The sequence below is a fragment of the Pangasianodon hypophthalmus genome, chromosome 1, assembly GCF_027358585.1.
Source record: "Pangasianodon hypophthalmus isolate fPanHyp1 chromosome 1, fPanHyp1.pri, whole genome shotgun sequence".
Classification (NCBI taxonomy): Eukaryota; Metazoa; Chordata; class Actinopteri; order Siluriformes; family Pangasiidae; genus Pangasianodon; species Pangasianodon hypophthalmus.
This window is the reverse complement of record NC_069710.1, coordinates 27,528,204-27,547,347: the sequence shown is the minus strand read 5'-3', so window position 1 is coordinate 27,547,347 and position 19,144 is coordinate 27,528,204. Positions and strand designations below refer to the sequence as shown.

Genomic DNA, 19,144 nt, shown 5'->3' with positions numbered 1-19,144 from the left:
TCTCTAAACGAAATCACATTTCACTATGAAAGACAGTTTGTTCATTTTGCACAGATTCCTCCAGACTCACAAAGTCTACCCTTGAGAGTTACATACTGATCTATACATGAAGCAAATTGAACTGATTAATGCCGTACAACTACAACTCAAGTACATCTCAAAAACCACAAAAGCAATGTGATGCAATTAATGCTGTTCTTTTAGGGCTGATTAAGAGTTCTATAGGTTTGAGAGAAAGACAGCTTCCTTTGACTGACAGGAAACAGGAAATTCTCCCCGAAAACTCGCTCAGCTGGTGTGGTGCATTAAACAGAGCCGAGCCATCAAGGCCACAATTACGATTGTTATGAATATGATTTGCTTTGCAGCCCGAGGTGCCCGGTGATGGGTGGAAGGGTGACCATATATAATGCTCTTTTCTTTCATGCATCCATTCCTGCTTTTCATCTCTGTCATTCTCTCTCTAAGCCCGAGTTGCGTTCCTTCAGAATTGAGAAAAATCTGCTTTATATGGTAATGAAGGAGGAACTCTGGGGTCAAAGAACTCGGTCGGGGAAGACAGAGATATGAATAAATCTCAATCTTCATCCACACAGATCAATCAGCTCTCCCCTCCTGCACCCCCTCAAACACCTTACATTAATTATTCCCATCCTTACACAAGTCGTGCATCAAAATGCAAAAGCGCTCGATTAGATCAAACTTTTTAATTGCTTCCTACGTATGAATATTCATAACGTGCTTTCAGTTTGGTGTTGTGCCATGATTGGTATGTTGTGTGGCTGCCATTTTCACGTAGAGAAACATGGCCGACCATTTATTTGGGCTGAGGATTGATGGATAAGCTGATTGCTATCACTCAGCTGCCACTGCAGGAAACGAGCACATCAGGAGAGATGAAAGAGAGACATGAAGCTGTGTGACATTGCTAACAGCGTAGCAAGTTCGAGGCTTAGAGATGTGTGCTACAACTCACACACACACACACACACACACACACACACACACACACACACACGTATTGCCAAAAAGGGCACGTATCACGGACATCAGTGATGACCTCAAATAATCTCCGGAAAAAGCCACGCATTCCAACACCCTCTACTTTCTGTCCAGGTCTGTGTGTGACAACCGTCTCCTTCTCTGGCCAATCGGCTCGGGAGCTAGCATCTGACATTGTTCACCTGACATCAGCGATGACATCAGCACGGCTAACAGTCCTTGGCAGAGCTCACTTTCACAGCTTGACGCCTCTGTGCCATTCGCTCCCTGCCAATCCTTCATTCCCTCCCTTCATCTCTATCTCTCATCCCTCTATTACTCATCACCTCCTCTCCCCCGGCCTCTCTTCCTCCCCTTCCCATGGCTATTGCTCATTTTCAGAGCACCTATCCCTCTCCTTCTTTTTGCGTTCCTTTCATCACCTATCTTCCCAGTCGAGCTACCGCTGTTCGAGCTAAAGCACTGCTCCGCATCAATATCCGCACCCCCGTGTGCCATTTCCTCTGTCTATTCATCTGACTCAGGGATGTCAAACTAAAGTCCTGGAGGAGTATTGCCCTTTCATGATTTGAATTTTCCCTTCTTTTAGCCTGTTTAGTGCTTGATAATTAGTTGAATCAACTGTCTCACCCTGCTGATCTAAAGCTGTGTCACAGAGTTACGTATTATTCTAGAGCATTTTTTGAGTCCACTATCAAGTGTGTCTACACTGAGAAATATGGAACAGTGTAGCATACTGGAAAATCCTGAATAATACACCAAAACCTGTCCCATCATGCACCACAGAACAGAAGGGGATGGGCTCGTAGCAGATAAAAGACAGAACCAACATGGCTACCAATGACTGCAGTATTGAGCTGGGTTTGCAATGTCGCATCTGTCTCAGCCTCTAAATTCTAATTGTTTATAAACTGCATGTTAAAATGAGAAATACAAGTAGCACAACAAACACTGTTGGTTAATTTAATTAAACTGAACGCAATCTAGCACTATTGCATATAGAATATATATATGTATTAGGTTATTTCCTTTGAAGAGCAACACCAGTCAATGGTTTTAAAATGAAACAAAAATTTTAAATGGTATATTTTATTTTGATCGTATCTGAGTTCAATAAATATATAAGTAGTAAGTAATAATATAATGTACTATGTAGTCTATCTTGATTTGTCCACTAAGTATCTGACTGACACTTTAAATAGTGGGCTACGTGATAGGCAGAAAAGAAATTCAGACAGGACAATGAACTTTCTAGCTTCACATCTCATTAGGACCAAAGGAGTGAGTCTAACCATCCATCCACATCTAAAATACTCTGGGGGTTTCTTACAATAAGATGCCAAAACTATTTCCACACAACACAAAACTATTTTCAAAGAGCATCATGATGCAGGAGGAAAACTGTCACGATGACGGCTGACCTATGAGCTCGCTCTGAGGGAAGACCTGATGTACCGACTGAGCAGGTAAATCTGGAGCTGAGTTACAGCTCACCTTTTCTAAACGGCATTTATTTGTGTGTGCCAGAGCATAAAAATGTCATCCACTGATTCTAGATTGGGATTTTTCTCCCTCTTGCTAGATGACATTTTATCAGTACAGTGTGAAAAAAACAAAAATATAAAAAGTGTATTCTAACAGAATGAGCTGACTTTCCTTCTCTTTCACAAATCTGTTTGTTTTATTCATTCTTGACACCTATGCAATTACAGATTCAGAGCTCTTACACATCAGAGTCACGAATTTGAGATTTCAAAGAGCTAAACTCATTCACCGTAGTAGCTGCTGCTACGCACTAGGTCACAAGATCCATTCAATAATTTCTAACCCATCCAAAATACCAAAATGCTGACAGACTGATCTGAATCTGAAAGCATAAACACACAATAAGGTGCATTACACAATAAGGTTAGAATAAAGTTTTAAAGAATTTTCACACAGGTTACATATTCTTAAATGCCTAAAACTTGGATATGACGCTTATTACCGATCATATCCACGCATGAAATGACGAACAGCCTGTAGTTAAGGCCAACGATGAAGCGAAGCCACTCATTCAGATGGAAATACAGTTTCACATTTGCATGGCGTGATTAATATGGATTTTTTCACAGGAGTGTATTGGCACAGGCGTTCCGTTGCTCCGTACAGACCCACAGTAATGAATAAGTAATGCAAAAACATAAATAATGCAGCTTGATTAGTAATGGAGCGCAATGTTTTCGTTGCATTATGTCAATATGATTGCGTATGTCAATATGAGCAGGAGAACGAGGGCTGCACTTCTGGTTCAGGGTTTAAGAGTTAGCATGACAGGAAATTAGGGGTGCCTAAAAAAAATGTAGTAATATTACTCACATTCATTCATAGAAAAAAAAAAATTGCAAAAGAAGAACTCTGATTTTTCAGTGTTCACTGACACACATAATAAAAGCACAATCCGATTTAGAAGTGTTCTCTAGATGCAATATCTCACCACTGTCACTTCAGATAAGAAACTGCTCTCCTTAGGGACTTTTATCAGAAAGACAAAAAAAAAAACCCTATACATTTGCGTCTGCAGCTCAATATACCTCTCACACAGTTTCCTCTCCAGGTGCTGTACAGCTCCATGGTTAATAAATTAAATACAGCCCTGGAGAACAGACGCAAAGAACCATTCATCACTTGCCATGCATAATGTACAGGCTGACCGACGTGACTCTTATTACATAACTGCCTGCATGATGCATGCTGCTTTTTTTTTTTTTTGTTCAGAGATGTCAATGTATGGTAAGATCCAGGAGTGTGTGTGGGCACTGATGCGTTTTGAACTGAACCAATCAGTGTGTGATACTGAATATTCAAAACAGAGCACAAATCTGCACTAGGTCACACAAAACGTGGAGGTACACTGAGCGGGTCACGCTATTAACATTTATATCACTACGCCACTGAATTCTCAAATCTGATTGGTCAGAATCGAGGTGTTGATGAATTTTCTATAACAGTAAGTCTGACAGTAGTCCTGGCTGCAAGACAAATCAAAGGTATATATTAATATTAATGCACTCATTCTAATAACCACAGCGGGGTTGAATTCTTGAATCTGATTTGGTTAGAACGTGTCCATTATCTTTGTATCATGGCTCGGACCATAGTTCTATATGTTATAACGTTTATATTAATGTGCTCGCTCTAATACATTATTGTTTCTATAGTAACAGCTCATACACAGAGACTTGTATGGTGGATGCTCCACATAATCTAAGACTAATAATAAACTGATTAAAAAAAAAAACAAGTTGCTGGTTAACATATAATGAAAACCATGTAAGTAAAACAAATAATCGGTGATGAGGTGACGTTTTTTTGTTAGGAGACATTTATTTAACATTTATGAAAGGAGTCTCAGGTGTTAGCGCCTTGTAACAGTCACGGTGCGTTGCAAAGTTTGCCAGCACAGGAAAGTTTTTAGACAGAGGAGTTTCCACTTTCTGGTTTATCAGTAAAATGACAAGCGGCGTTTTTTTTTTTTTGTGCGTGTGTGTGTGTGTGTGTGTGTGTGTGTGAGTGAAAGAGAGAGAGAAAGATAACCATAACTAACTTGTCTCTCATATGTTTCACAACATTAAATCTAAATATAAATCGTTAAAATGTGTGACCTATCGTTCCTAAATAAAATAAACACTGTAACCATTGGCAAAACGCTGTGGTACAAGTGGAACAACACACTCCAGACAGTGCAGTTATGTGAGAATAATGCACTCTACTTCGCGTTGTGCCATATCACACCACCCCAGCGTGGATTATTTTGGTATAAACTGCACAGACGATCATGTGTTATTGCTTACATAGTAATAACGTATACACAGGGACTTGAATGGCGGATGCTCCATACAATCCAAGTCTAATAAAGAATAATTGTCTAGAAGGGAGAGGTTTTATTTAACATTTATGGAAGAAGTCTCCAGTGTCAGGGTCTTCAGCCATTTTTTTTATACAAAAAGGTAAATATCTAAATATTTTTATAGCCCAAATGCTTATGACACAATAAGCTTAACAAGCTAGTAATACTGCAGTTAGTTGTGCTATAATTTGATGATTATTAATAAAGAAAATCAATAATATACTAAAAATTAGTGAGGGGAGCAACTGACAAAAAACAAGCACCTAACCTGCACCCACTCAGCTATGCCATCCCAGCTATGACGTCCCACAATGCATCTGAACCGACCAGATAACACAATTAAAATGCAGCAGCAAGGGTGAATCTCTAATCAGCTTTGAGATTCACTTCCAGAATTCTAACACGGACCTCGACTGAACTAGCCCGCATTTAGCAGCGTTTACGGCATTTTGTTATCAAGTCTTCTTTCGTCCTCCGTCTCGGAACACTTACTGACAACCACACAAGCAAGTACAGCTAATTATTCATGAGAGGTTGACGAGGTGGCTTAACCTCATCCTAATGCAGGATAAAATCTAAGTAGCACAGCATTCCATTTAGCTAAAACCACCACCGAGAGTTCAGCGCTGACTGCCATTTGCATTTAATCTCTTCCAAATTAAAGGTTGCTTTCCGTGTTTGATTTTTGATTCCACTCCAACGATCCAAAATAATGGCACTCTCTGAACCTAAGATGCTTGAGGAAAATGACAAGAGTCTGAAAGGGAGAGGAGATAAACAGAGTAAACATAAAACTAGCCTTATAATATAGGGCTCATTTTCCCTTCAGAAAAAGATAGTAATCTTTGTTACAAAATCATGTTATTCATCAACCTTTACGGAAGTATAAAACAAGGAGACATTTTCAGGACATGAGGAATGATAATTGGATCAGTCTTTGCCTTAAAAATTCTTATAAATACAATGAGATGTATAAAGCAGAGCTGGTGCCAGATCAGCACTTCCTGATTATTAGAGAATAAAACAGCAAATACAGCATTCAGTATTTAAAAATGACTGCGTATATTTATTCTTTTCACATACCCCAGCGCTCCCTTGATCAATGAGACAGAAACCAAACCTCCAATGGATAAACATTAATGCCAGGCTAATTTAGGAAGCTATTACGTCTCAATTAGTGCAGCTTGGTTGGCTGAGTCGTGTTGCACTCTGGTCCCACCGCAGCAGCTGCCTGGGGACAGAGTTTCCCCTCCAATCCCCCCGACATGTTCATTCTGTTCCTCTGCTTTTAGTCTTTAAGAAATGCTGCCACAGTTAGAGTGTGTGCTCTCAGCTCAGAGAGAAGAAATGCTACTGTGCACAACCTTTGACCATTGTCCAGGGTCAAAGGTCAGGGACAGCACAACTTTCAGAACATTTACTGTTATATTGTACGCAGCCTGGAAAACCGTGTTTTGAGGTTTTGAGATACGGGGCTGAGAAACATGAGAATCCCAGATGCTTGTTATGGTTTTGAGGCTGTCATTGTCCAACAGCTTTATATTTTATGGATCATAGCTCTTGCTTTATTTACTACTGACTCCTATTCTAGTAACTTGAGTTGTGAGAGGGGAGAAAGAATTTTCTAATTGTTTCTAATTCTTTCAAGTGAGTCAAGGCAATCAATCTGACTCTTTTGGTTCCCAAACGACTCCTTGTTGTTGTTTTTTTTGTTTTGTTTTGTTTTTTTCAAAAGCTGGGTAAAGTCATAGATTTTTCCTATCTATCACTTAAATTGTTGAATAAAATTTTACTCTACATTCTAATTTACAAAATAGGCCAACATTATACTCTGCAACATCTTTGTTTTAAAATCTATTTAGAGTAATGTAAAACCATCATGCTGCTAAACTGCACTGACAAAAACAGTCAAAAAAATCCTGCATTATTATTTTATTATTATTGTGCCTGCTGCGCCTGCACTAAACTCTTATTAAATTAGAATTCAAAGAACTTATCCTGATGTTCACTTCCTGAATACACTACAAACATCACAACAACTAGCAGTGCTGATGAAACCTCACACTGCCTCAGTCACAGATAAGATTCAAAAACACATCTCATTATTCTCATTCGAACTCTCCCTAAATCGCTACTCTGTGCCAAACAAATCAGATCCAAATGCATGTTGGTGAATGTAGATATGCGACTCAGCTCCCAGCGTTCTCTTAAAAGAGCTGAGTCAAAGATTCGACTCATTCACAAACGACACATCACTACTATCAATGTGTGATGTTAACTGGCACACGACATGGATCATGCACTAAGGTTGGAAACTAGTACTAGTACAGAGACAATACATGAATATTTTTTTCTCTTATTTTACAGAAGTGGTGTCTGTCAGGCACCAATCATCGTAAATTCTTCCCATGTGAAACACAGGAGATATGTAGAGGAAGCACAGAGCTACACTTATGCACACTGACCCTCAAATAGGAATAAATATGAATTAACACTGTATTAAACAAACCTTATTATCCCAGTGAGTTTATTAACCAAATCAAAGACGCAGTGCCATTTTAGTGCACAGCTGATAAAAGGCGATATTAATTAACACTGGAGCATATTGTTGTTATTGCTTCAGTGAGCTTCTCTCTATATGACTAGTACAGAGTACCATCAGTTTGTTTCATTTCTTTCTACTGAAGTCTTCCTGCTGTTAAGTTTGGTTGTGGATGGAAAACACACACGCACGCACGCACACGCACGCACACGCACGCACGCACCAGTCTATATGTATTAAAAAAAAAAAACATTAAAAGATCAGCATCATCAACACCAATGCACAGGAATAGGAGTACCTGTTTCTCATAATTGTCAAAAGAATTTTGTTAGCTTGGTAAGTAACGACAACCTGAATTCAAACTGAGCTTTTATTTGGTCAGCCTGTGGACGGTTCATCCATATAAACTCCTTAAATCCGTATTAAGCCAGTAATTATGACTTTGTAAACTTAGTCTAGCTTGTTCTGTAATTATAATGGTTGCAGACAAAGATTACAATTACAGAAAAAGCTAAACTAAGTTTTTCCCTATCAGTCATAAAACAGTTTTTCCTTACCAGCAAAAAAGATTACCTAGAGTACCAAATTACCTACCAGAGCGAAAAGTTTTAAAAGTGTATCTAAATCATTATTCTGTACATCGCTAACAAACAAGCCATATTAAAACTTATCTATACATCAAGATAAGACAAGACAAGATGCACTTTTACTGATCCCCTGTAGGGGAAATTCAAGTTGAACCAGCAGCACAAGTAGGAGGAGCAACATCAAAGAAAAGAATTTCCATAAATACCTATACATCACAAAAGTAGTATAAAATAAAAATAATATAAGCTAAATAGAAATAATAATAGAAACTATAAAATAGATCAGTATGTATGTACATATGCTAAAGTTCTATGTGCAATATCCTTGGTATTTATATACACGTGCAATATCTGTGGAATGACAATTAACTGTTAAGTGTGAGTGTCTGTGAGACTCAGTCAGTGGAATAGTAGGTACTGGGTACTGCTGCATTGTGGAGTCTGATGGCTGATGGCAGAAAAGAGCACCCCCAGACGTCTTGAGGCATGTGACTGGATGAATCTGTGGCTGAACGTGCTCCTATGCCACCTCAGCTCAGCATAGAGAGGATGAGAAGGATTGTCCAAGATAGCTTTCAGCTTCCCTCTCATCCTCTTCTCAGTCACTTCCTCCACACTAACCATTGCCATCCCCACCACAGAGCTGACCTTCCTCACCAGCTTGCCCAGTTTGTTGGCACCAAATCCCCAATGCCACCTCCTCAGTATACAGCAAAGAAGATAATGCTGGCCACTACAGACTGGTAAAACATCTGCAGCAGCCTAGTGCACACATTAAAAGACCTGAGCCTCCTCAGGAAGAACATCCTGCTCTGTCCTTTTCTATACAGGGCCTAAGTGTTGTCTGATCTGTCCAGTTTGTTGTTGAGTTGCACCTTTAGGAACTTGTAAATGTCCACTATCTCCACTCCCTCCCCCCTTATGGTGACAGGGGTGGGGGGCCTCTTGCTGCACCTGAAGTCCACCGCCAGCTCCTTGGTTTTCCCGATGTTGAGCTGAAGGTTGTTGTTGTTGCACCATCCTGTGAAGCTTTCTGTGCGTCCCTGTACTCGCCAGTATCATCTGTGATACAGCCGACAATGGAGGAGTAATCCAATAACTTCTGTAGGTGGCACGTTCCCGAATCCAAGCAGAAGAGGGTGAACGAGAACGGTGACAGTACAGTTCCCTGGGGTGCACCAGTGCTGCTCATCACCACATCTGACAAGGAGCCTTGCAGCCTGACATACTGTGGCCTGTTGGTGAGGTAGTCTGTAATCCAGGCCACGAGGTCTTGGTCCACCTGCATCACGGAGAGCTTCTCAGCCAGCCACAGTGCCTGGACCATGTTAAAAGCATTTGACAAGTCAAAGAACATGATCCTCACAGAGCTTTGTGGCCTCTCCAGGTGTGTGTAAGCTCTGTGAAGCAGGTAGATGATGGCATCCTCCACACTGATGTCAGCTTGGCACGCAAACTGCAGCGGATCCAGGCAATCGCGCACCAGGGGACTGAGGTGCTGCAGAAAACTGCAACTGCAACTATCAACATAAGCAATGCACGAGAACAGACTATACATTTTCTTTCCCATCCATTTATATGTTTGTTGACAGACAAACAGTACACACTGACAAACTGACTTCACTAGCTAGCCAGGGGTCTGTAGTTTCAAGGGAAAAAGTGTGTCTCTCTCGCTCAATAACAGAAATCCAGTGACACTCTAAAAGCAACCATCTTGCTCTTCTGACAGAAATGCCAAAATTCTTCTTTGGCAGTAAAATTCCACTACAATGCAGTAGGAGCGATTTTTTGTCCATCTCTAAATGGCCACTTCTGCATGGAGTAGTGCAATAGACTTGAGACTGGGGCGTAGCTTCACAGTCCACGAGGATGACAACCCTACAATGGAGTGGTTCACAACCAAGAACCTGAATGTATTAGAATGGCCCAGCCAAAGCCAGACCTCAATCTGATTAGGAATCTGTGGCTAGACTTGAAATTTGATGTTCACCAATGTTTTCTATCCAATCTCACAGAGCTTGAGCAATTTTGCCAAGAAGAATGGGTGAACAAATCAGGATCCAGCTGTGCAAAACTGATACTGAAGCCAAATATTGACCCAGGGGAGTGAATACTTAAGCAACCAACAAATTTTTTTTGTATCTCAATTTAAAAGAGAAAAAAAAGAAACATGTTTGTGTAAATCAAATGATAGAAATCCCAGTGATCTGACTATTTTATTTTCACAAATGAAGATGGATAAAAAAGACAAAAGACCCGCTTTATATTATTCCCACAGAAATATGCTGTTTTACTCAGAAATACAGCACGCTCTAACAGCAAAGTTTATTCAAATTTCCATTTCAAGTTGTCTTTAAAAGGGTGGCAGTATCAAGTCAGTATCAGGTACTGGCACATACTCAGAGCCTCGATATCAGTTTGATATAAATATGAAATATTATGCAATATGAAATTTATGTTCCTCGTTCCCTAACAGTCCATATTCGGCTCAGTGCGGCTCCCCAGAACATTATTTTTACCTGTGTCCTGTCATGTCACCTCAGTCTGTGTATATATAGCCTCTGTAGTGTTACTGCTCTGTGCAAGGCCTTGCCTGAGTTTACACTAGTGAGCCGTGTTTCCTGATCTCCATTCTGTTGTTTATTTTCCTTTTTTACCTAAACCCATCTGTTTTAGATTATGATTATGGATTTACTTCTACTTATCATGTACGGATATATATTAAGCCTAAATAAAGACAATTATTCTCTACCTGTTATGCCAAATTAATTTCTTGCATTTTACTAGCTGTAATTTTGTGTACTGGATAAAAATGACTCACAGCAGCTCTTCTGTCATGGAAACTAGCAGACTGTGAAAAGGAGCTCTATGCTCTCAATCATCTATAAAGTATTATGTAAGGATTAAAATGCAACAGAGCTGGCTGTTATACAAAACAAATCCACGACAGGGTGGTGTGATGTGGCCTGATGTGAAGCGGAACTACTGTTACCACAGCACATCATAGTTTTTATCCATTAATACTTAGGTTTAAAGTTGTTGAACATCTGGGAAGCAAGTTAGTCCCTGTCCCAGCATCTCTTTTTTTACTCTCCGTTAATGTTAATAAGACAAAAATATGCATCTTGTCATGTTACCAAGAAACCACAAAGCCCTCTGTCCTTTCCTGTGTCACTGACACTGGAGACTCCTTCCATTAATGCTAAACAAATGTCTCCTTACAGAAAACGTCACCAGGCGAACTATTACATATATCTTTTAAATTTATTTAAGTGGACCATCCATCATACTTATCCCTGTGTAAGCTGTTACTATAGAAACATTAATGTATTAGAACGAGTGTGGTAATATAAACCTTGACAGATTTACTGTCAAAGCTGCTGTTATAGGAAATTATACCACAGTGCTGGTGAATGCTTAACTATGACCGCATGGATTAATTTTCTATAACAGAGCATCAGACAGTAGTGATGAGGTTTATATTAACTCTCTCCTTCTAATACATTATCATTCCTATAGCAACAGCTCATTAAGACAGACTTGCACGGCAGACGCTCCTAATAATAAACAGAATAAACATGTTATTTAACAAAGAAAAATGTATAATCATTGATATAGTGACTTTTTCTGTTTTTGGAGCATTTATAAAAGGAGTCTCAAGTGTCAGTACAGTCAGTAAGTTTTCCACCACAGGAAAGTCTTCAGGACAGAGGGCTTTGCACTTTCCAGTTTTTTCGGGAGCATGACAGGTTGTCTTTTTTTTGTTGTTGTTGTAGGTTTATTAACTTCAAGAGAGAGAAAATAAAGCCAGGCTGGTGAGGGAACAACTGTTAATAGCTGCTAGAATGTAAGTGATAGCACGAACTGACTTGTCTCATTTAATCTAAGTTGCATAACACTAAAAATGTTACTATAAACAGTTAAAAAATGCAATGTGATGCTCATTAATAACTTAATCATTGTAATCATTGCCAAATCAGTGTGGTGTAAGAGAAATAAAACACTTTAGGATGTGCTGTTACTAGAAATTAATTACTTCAGGTTAGTAACAGTAAATCTGCTTCGTGTCAGGCCACATCACACAACCCTGCTGTTGACTACGTTCCAATAACAGCATGCCTGGTCATGTTTTATTCCTTACTTAACGCCTTCTGAGCAAGGAGCACTGAACAGCGCTGTAGTATAAAGATTGTTGTTACTAGTCAATAGACTGTTTGGATCTCTAGTTACTGTCTGATATTGCTTTAAGGCAAAATATCACTCTATTCATAACATTAGGATATTTTGCACACAGATAAGGTAAGAAAAACTGCACTGTGATGGACTGGATTGATTCATTTAGTCCTCCAGTTGTGGAAACAGTCCCTGTTCATAAATATACAGCATCGGTGTGTAAATAGATCAACGGACTTTGAGAGTGAAAAGCTGAATAAAAGCAAAACAGATTTAGTCAAGAGCCTGTGTGGAACATATTGTACAGACGTTCAAAAAACTGTATTTTCATGAATGTGTATGTGCTTTTGTATGGGGTATTTTTGTATCTAGTGACCTGAAGGTTATAATTTCAGATCACAAGCTCGTCAGAGCCACTGTTAGACCTTTAAGAGACCTTTAGCACTCATCTGCTAAGATCTAAGCATGGATGGTTTCATGCCTCACTTGCAGGTTACTAAAGGTAAAAACAACTGCCAAAAGGAGTAAACTCAAAAATAAATTTACCCTGTCTCTGGTATTTATTGACTGCGCAATCTCGTTTTTACACTTATGGGTTTTTTTTTTTAGCTGTTTATATTTTCAACCAAACCTTTTTATGTTATTGCTATAATAAGTTATGTATACACAAAGTAATGTGATTTGTACTGACTGTTAAATTGAGTAATAGCTAAACAGAGAGACAGAAAGAGAGACAGAGAGAGAGAGGTGGTGTCTTTATGAGAGGATTAGTAATAAAAATGTGTTAAAACTGCACAGGAAAAGTAAACATGATGGAAGTGTATCACCCTAAATACATAGTAATATATATGGGATTACATGATTTTAGTGCAGGTGGAATATTATTATCTGAAATTAGATTTAATTACATTCCCAGAGCTGGGCTAAATTATTAATCAGCCAATCAATACATATTAAGACAAGGGATGCACAATGTTTACTCTATCTTCTAACTAATTCCTCCCAAATTGTTCATAACCTTTAAAAAAAAAACAGTAAAGACAAAAGCTATTGATGAAGATTTCTTTCCTAGCACTTCTTATTACTTGTGGAAACTTGTTACTAGGACTGCACTGCGGTGGAGGAGACAAGGTCGAAAGATTGATTTTCTCCTAAATGGTTTTGTAATGCTCTCTCAGACTGAAGCTGTGGCTGAAAAACTATACCAACAAAAGTCTTCAGCTGTACAACTCCAATGTGGTGGTTTGAGGTAAAAAAGCAGAAAAACATCTGAAGCTTCAGAGATCACCGGTAGTGTCTACATCTGACATCGCACCATCACTCATCCAAATCTGTTCTTTTTTTAAACAACACAACTCTAATGTGGTGCAGTTTCCTAGCTCTGAATGAACATGAATGTCAGTGCACCACATTTTTTTATGATAATATGTTTACTGGTCTTTTTCCAGTCTTCAGCTGAACCTGTGCCCAATGTAGCATCAGATTCTTGTTTTTCATGATTGTAATCCAATGTGGACTTCTGCTGTTGTAGCCAATCCACCTCAGAGTTCAGTTTGTTGTGCATTCCATGATGCTTTTCTGCTCATCGTGGTTGTAAAGAGTGGTTATTTGAGTTACTGTAGCCTTCCTGTCAGCTTGAATCAGTCTGTGTAAACTCTAGAGACTGCTGCATGTGAAAATCCCAGGAGTTCAGCATTTTCTGAAATAAATAGTTTTTCGAATGTTTATCAAAACAAATTCACAGAGATCACATTTCTTCTCATTCTGATGTTTGATGTGAACATGAACTAAAGCACTTGACCTGTATCTGCATGATTTTATGCATTGTGCTGCTGCTACATGATTGGCTGATTGGAAAATTACATGAATGAGCAGGCATACCTATTTAACTAGTGAGTGTATGTAAGCTAATAATCTTACCAGCAGTAACTTTTATAGTTAAGGAGAGCCTTACAGAGATAAGTCTAAACAGTCATTATCTTCTCATAAGAAAACTGTCTGACAACATTTTGCCTTTGTAACATTTCATCATATGTATTTGTGCTTATTGTTGCGTATATAACCAGTGTAGACACAGAAATAACTTCACAATGTTAATAACTTCACAAAAAATCACATGTTCATTCTTTCGCTCAGTCACATCGCATTCTGTGTGGATTATGTCTTACATTGTTTTCTCACATAAGTGTTCCATACCTGTATTAAAATATGAACACAATCCACACCTTACAACTGGTATACAACCACCATCATCACTTCCCTGTCAGATTCATCACCAGCATCTGTATCTGTGCAACATCATCTACAGTGGTTTTGTTTATTTATAAAGGTATGATGAACTGATTTGTTACTCTCTTTCTCATCTCTGGACAGTTTCATTGCTTATAGTTCATTTTGTTATTATACTATTGTGATAGTGCTTTTATGTTTTGAATTTCCTGTCACTGCTCCATTGGTTTGAATCGATATTTTTATAGATTCAATTTTATCACTCCCTAAGTGTACTTTGAGGTTAGCAAAACCTTAATATCACAAGACAGATTTCTAGCCTTTACCAGAGAGTTCTTGCCATTGTCAGGGTTGTGTAGAGGCAGCGGATGCAAGCGCAGATTTGTATTTTAATAAAACACGAACACTTCAGAAAACAAACTTAGACACACAAAAACATGAACTAGGATCTCGGGGCAGAAAGACATACATGGACTAGAGAACATAACCACTTATTGACAACGTAAGACAAAACTAGACAATGCTTGAGGTGCAAGACGTGACTAAATACTCATGCTCATTAATCAAAACATGACACAGGTGCAAATGGTCATGTGACGTGATCCAGTGAGGTGTAGTGGCTAACGGTAAAGGTCCATGCGCCGATTTTGGCGTAGCCATGAAAATCATCACTAAATGTAGTCATAGAGAGCTAATCAGACTACAGCATTCAAGAACCTGAAGCATATAGCCAGATAAGTGCACAAAAAAATATCAGGAGCTCTGTGCATTATGGGTCTGGGTAAGATTAAGTTTAGGACAAACTTGATTCAGAGTAGTGTTTGTCAGTATCACTGTTTTTGAGAAAAGGTTACAATTTACCAAATATTCCTGCCTTCACCAAATGATAAATAGAAATAAAATGTAACGCACAAGGCCACAATGCTATACACTACTTATCTGCCAGCAGTTTCTAAGACAAATTGGCAAACCTGCCTCAAATGCTCAATTCCTTGCAGAGTCCGCCTTTGTAACGAGTTCCTAAAGCTCTGGATTAGCTGAGTGACAGGTCAAGTCCCAAGCCTCTGAAGCCTTCCTAAGCCGCTCCTTTCATTAGCTGAGCTTGGACAAAGAAGCAATCACTTAGCAGGACTGGGGAAAAGGTTAGACTCGGGATTTGTTTCAGTGTCCACATCATTTATTTGAGAAAGGATTTGTGCTTTTCAGTCATGTCAATATTGATAAAAATTCATGCCATTATTCCAGTACAAATACAAGTCAGGACTTAATGAAACAGACTAATTAGCTATCTTGGGACATATCTGAAATGTCTTTATTTAAGAGCGACCAAGAGAATTTTTACAGTTGGTCCAAATACTTGAGTCCGAGTCTGTACCCGGGATTGATTTTTTTGGGTTCATTTGGGGAAAGTGCAGTCATCTCAGGTTTGTTTTCACTCAGAGAGAGTTTTCTGAACTACAGATCGATCACACATACAGTATATATGCCATTTCTGCAAAACGGGACACTCTCACGCATTCGCTCAGGTTTGTTGACGGTGGAGTGGCTGGCCGCTTTATGTCCCAGGGCACCCTCATGTCTGTGTTACTTTCTGGTTCTCCCTTTTAGTTATGCTGTCACAGCTAGCCTTGCCGCAGTCTCTGCTTGAATTGTGCACGCAAAGTACATTGTCCTTAACCATTACGGGACAAATGTTTACCTAACAATCACTCTCTGTCTCTCTCTCTCTCTCTGTTGAGTTACATGTGCTACTCCTGAGATACCAGTGATCCTGAGACCCTTCTGCTCTCCAGACCTGCCTGATCCAACCTGATGCCCCACTTCTGGTTGGAGTTCTCGTCGGTTGGAGATCACTCGCTGCTGTTGGGGTGGCCCCACATGGACAGCCTGAAGGTCACTGAGATTGCTGGGGATGGTGCAATCTCCCTGTGGAGATGGCTTGGGGATCTCATATGGGCAGTTGTACTGTGATGGCTTGGGACTGCGATTGCTGTGGTGGCTTTGGGGCTGCGGTTGCTGCGAGCAGTTTTGCACTCAGGTCTCCATCAGTGGACAGTGGATAGGTTCAACAAACCGGACTGCATGTGAAAACTAATGAATTTACTGGTTGCACAACTGCACTATTTGTCCATATAGTCCACAGTTATAAAACTATCCATTATCACCCAGATGAGTTTTTCCCTTGCCACAGTCACCGCTGGCTTGCTCATTAGGGATAAATTCACACATTTACAATGTATTTTGATTTAATTTAATTTTAAAGTATTTAATTCTGTAAAGCTGCTTTGTGACAATGTCCATTGTTAAAAGCGCTATACAAATAAAATTTAATTGAATTGAATAAGTATTAGTAACTATTCTAAACATGCATGGTATTTCTTCATGCAGGAGCACCTGCACACAAGGTATCCTGTAGGCTTGTGCAATACTGATTTTCAAAAATACTGCTACATTCAACTCAAGGTCATAACTTGTAATGCCCAGCCTCCAACCAGAAAAAGCCAGAGGTAACACCCCATCAGTTTGAAATTCCTACCCATCAACTTGGGGTAGTCTTCTCAACTACAAGTTTCCTTCTTGTTTCTGGAGTAACTTCAAATCAACATGGCTACACACCGCATCAGAAGGAAGCAAAGTAGCCCTTCTTACCTTTAAATGAGCTATATGAGCTGTATTCACAATATTTGCTTTAAATATATCAACATAGACATTCACTTGTTAAATCTAAAACATATGCAGTTCCCTGTTTGAGGAGGTAAAAACACATCTCAGTTAGCTTGTTAGCATGTTGCCAAAAAAAAAGACCTAGGACGCATCCATGTTTTTTTTCCCCACTTTGTATGTCAACTTCACCAAGGTAATAAATAATGTCATTCCAACCTGCTAATTACCACTTACAAGGCAAGTCAAATGCAGCACAAGTTTTCTATACCTCACTTGGCTTAAAAAACATTCACATTTTAACGCAAACTCACCAAACTGTTGGGTGTGAATAAAAAAAGTGAGGAGAATGCATCACATGTGGCTCGCGTGAGCTACAGTAACAAAAAGTATAGCTCCATAAATACAGCCTGAATAAGATCCTGAGTTTAGCCATATCCCTAACCGCATGAAAGGATAACAGACACGACAGTGTATGACGTTGGCGTACCTGCAAAAATTGAAACCAAAAGCTAATCGACCAGTTTGATTAATAAACCTGAAACATAATTTATTTCCATTCCCAGCCTTCACTGGTCCTCACTTGTAGTGTACACTGATCAGCCATAAAATTAAAACCACTGACAGGTGAAGTGAATAACACTGATTATCTCGTGACAATGGCACCTGTCAAGGGGTGGGATATATTAGGCAGCAAGTGAACGGTTCTCGAAGTTGATGTGTTTTTTGAGCAGGAAAAATGCACAAGCGTATGGATTAGAGTGACTTTGACAAGGTCCAAATTGTGATGGCTAGATGACTGGGTTAGAGCATCTCCAAAATGGCTGGTCTTGTGGGGTGTTCCTGGTATGCAGTGGTTAGTACCTACCGAAAGTGATCCAAGGAAGGACAATCGGTGAACCGGCGACTGGGTCATGGGCACCCAAGGCTCACTGATGCACGTGGGGAGTGAAGGCTAGCCCGTCTGGTCCAATCCCACAGAAGAGCTACTGTAGCACAAATTGCTGAAAAAGTTAATGCTGGCTATGATAGAAAGCTGTTTATATCCATATGAAAACACTGTTACATTAGACTAAATACGATATTAAATCAACACTAAGATATTAGAATATCAAAAAAGACGCCACATTTTCAGCACTACAGCATTACACCACCAAAAGAACTTCAGTGAACGTCATAATCCACTGATGAATCTTTTCTTCAGTCTCACTGCCGCCAGGAGGTATTTACGAGTGACCTGACTGGCTAGTAAAAGCGTCTGCATTTCTTTACCTCACCAGCACTCTGCTGACAAACTGCTCTCAATTTTTGCTGAGAGTTCCTCTTGGCGGTTACACGGTGTTTTATTCCCCTCATCTTGCCCTCCGTGCAGCCTTATGCTCAGTTGTCTTACTAGCCTGATGATGGCCACAGCCTAGAGTGGGGCAGCGTGCCAGCTGCTAGCAGGTCCTGTTCATCACACGTGCCCCAGCCCCTTCGACAGCTGAGTCAGCCAGTGCTGGATCCCAGTGCTCATAAACAAACACATGTACACAAGCATACATACGCACACATACACAAACCGCTCAAGCATGCAGCACACGCATTTACATTTTACTCTTACTCAGCGTAACTAGCTTCAGGTAGTGTCTTATAGCAGGTCTGCAGTGAAAACTTCTTAAATAACGCTTGCTGTGTAGGTTATAAAAGCCTTAGATACATAGAGCTCATTTTTCTACTTTATGTGCATTATGCAAATGATATAGAGCAAATGTGCTTTTAAAAAGGCTTGCAAAAATTTCCTGCTGGAATCTTGTTTCAATTAAATTGGCTTTTGCAATAAAAATACTGAATTTGGAAAATGTGTTTCAGTCACTTGCTTGCTTTATGGAAATAAGTGGTGTTTTTACGTTTCCATTACGAACGCCATGCAAACTGTATGCATGTTTCCTTTTGTTCGTCTCCCCTGACTTTTCCATCAACTACTAATAAACATGACAAAAACAAAAGAGACAGAATGTACAGACAACTGATTAATGTCTCAGCTCATCTCCACAGTCTGATTAATCTCCACAGTTAACA

The 19,144-nt window shown here is 39.5% G+C and overlaps 1 protein-coding gene across 3 annotated transcripts in view; it reads right to left on the bottom strand.

Annotated features, from left to right (window-relative positions):
* The window catches only part of fars2 (phenylalanyl-tRNA synthetase 2, mitochondrial), a 133,600-nt gene that overhangs the window by 68,627 nt on the left and 45,829 nt on the right, over positions 1-19,144 (bottom strand). The gene's annotated exons all lie outside the window — the stretch shown is intronic.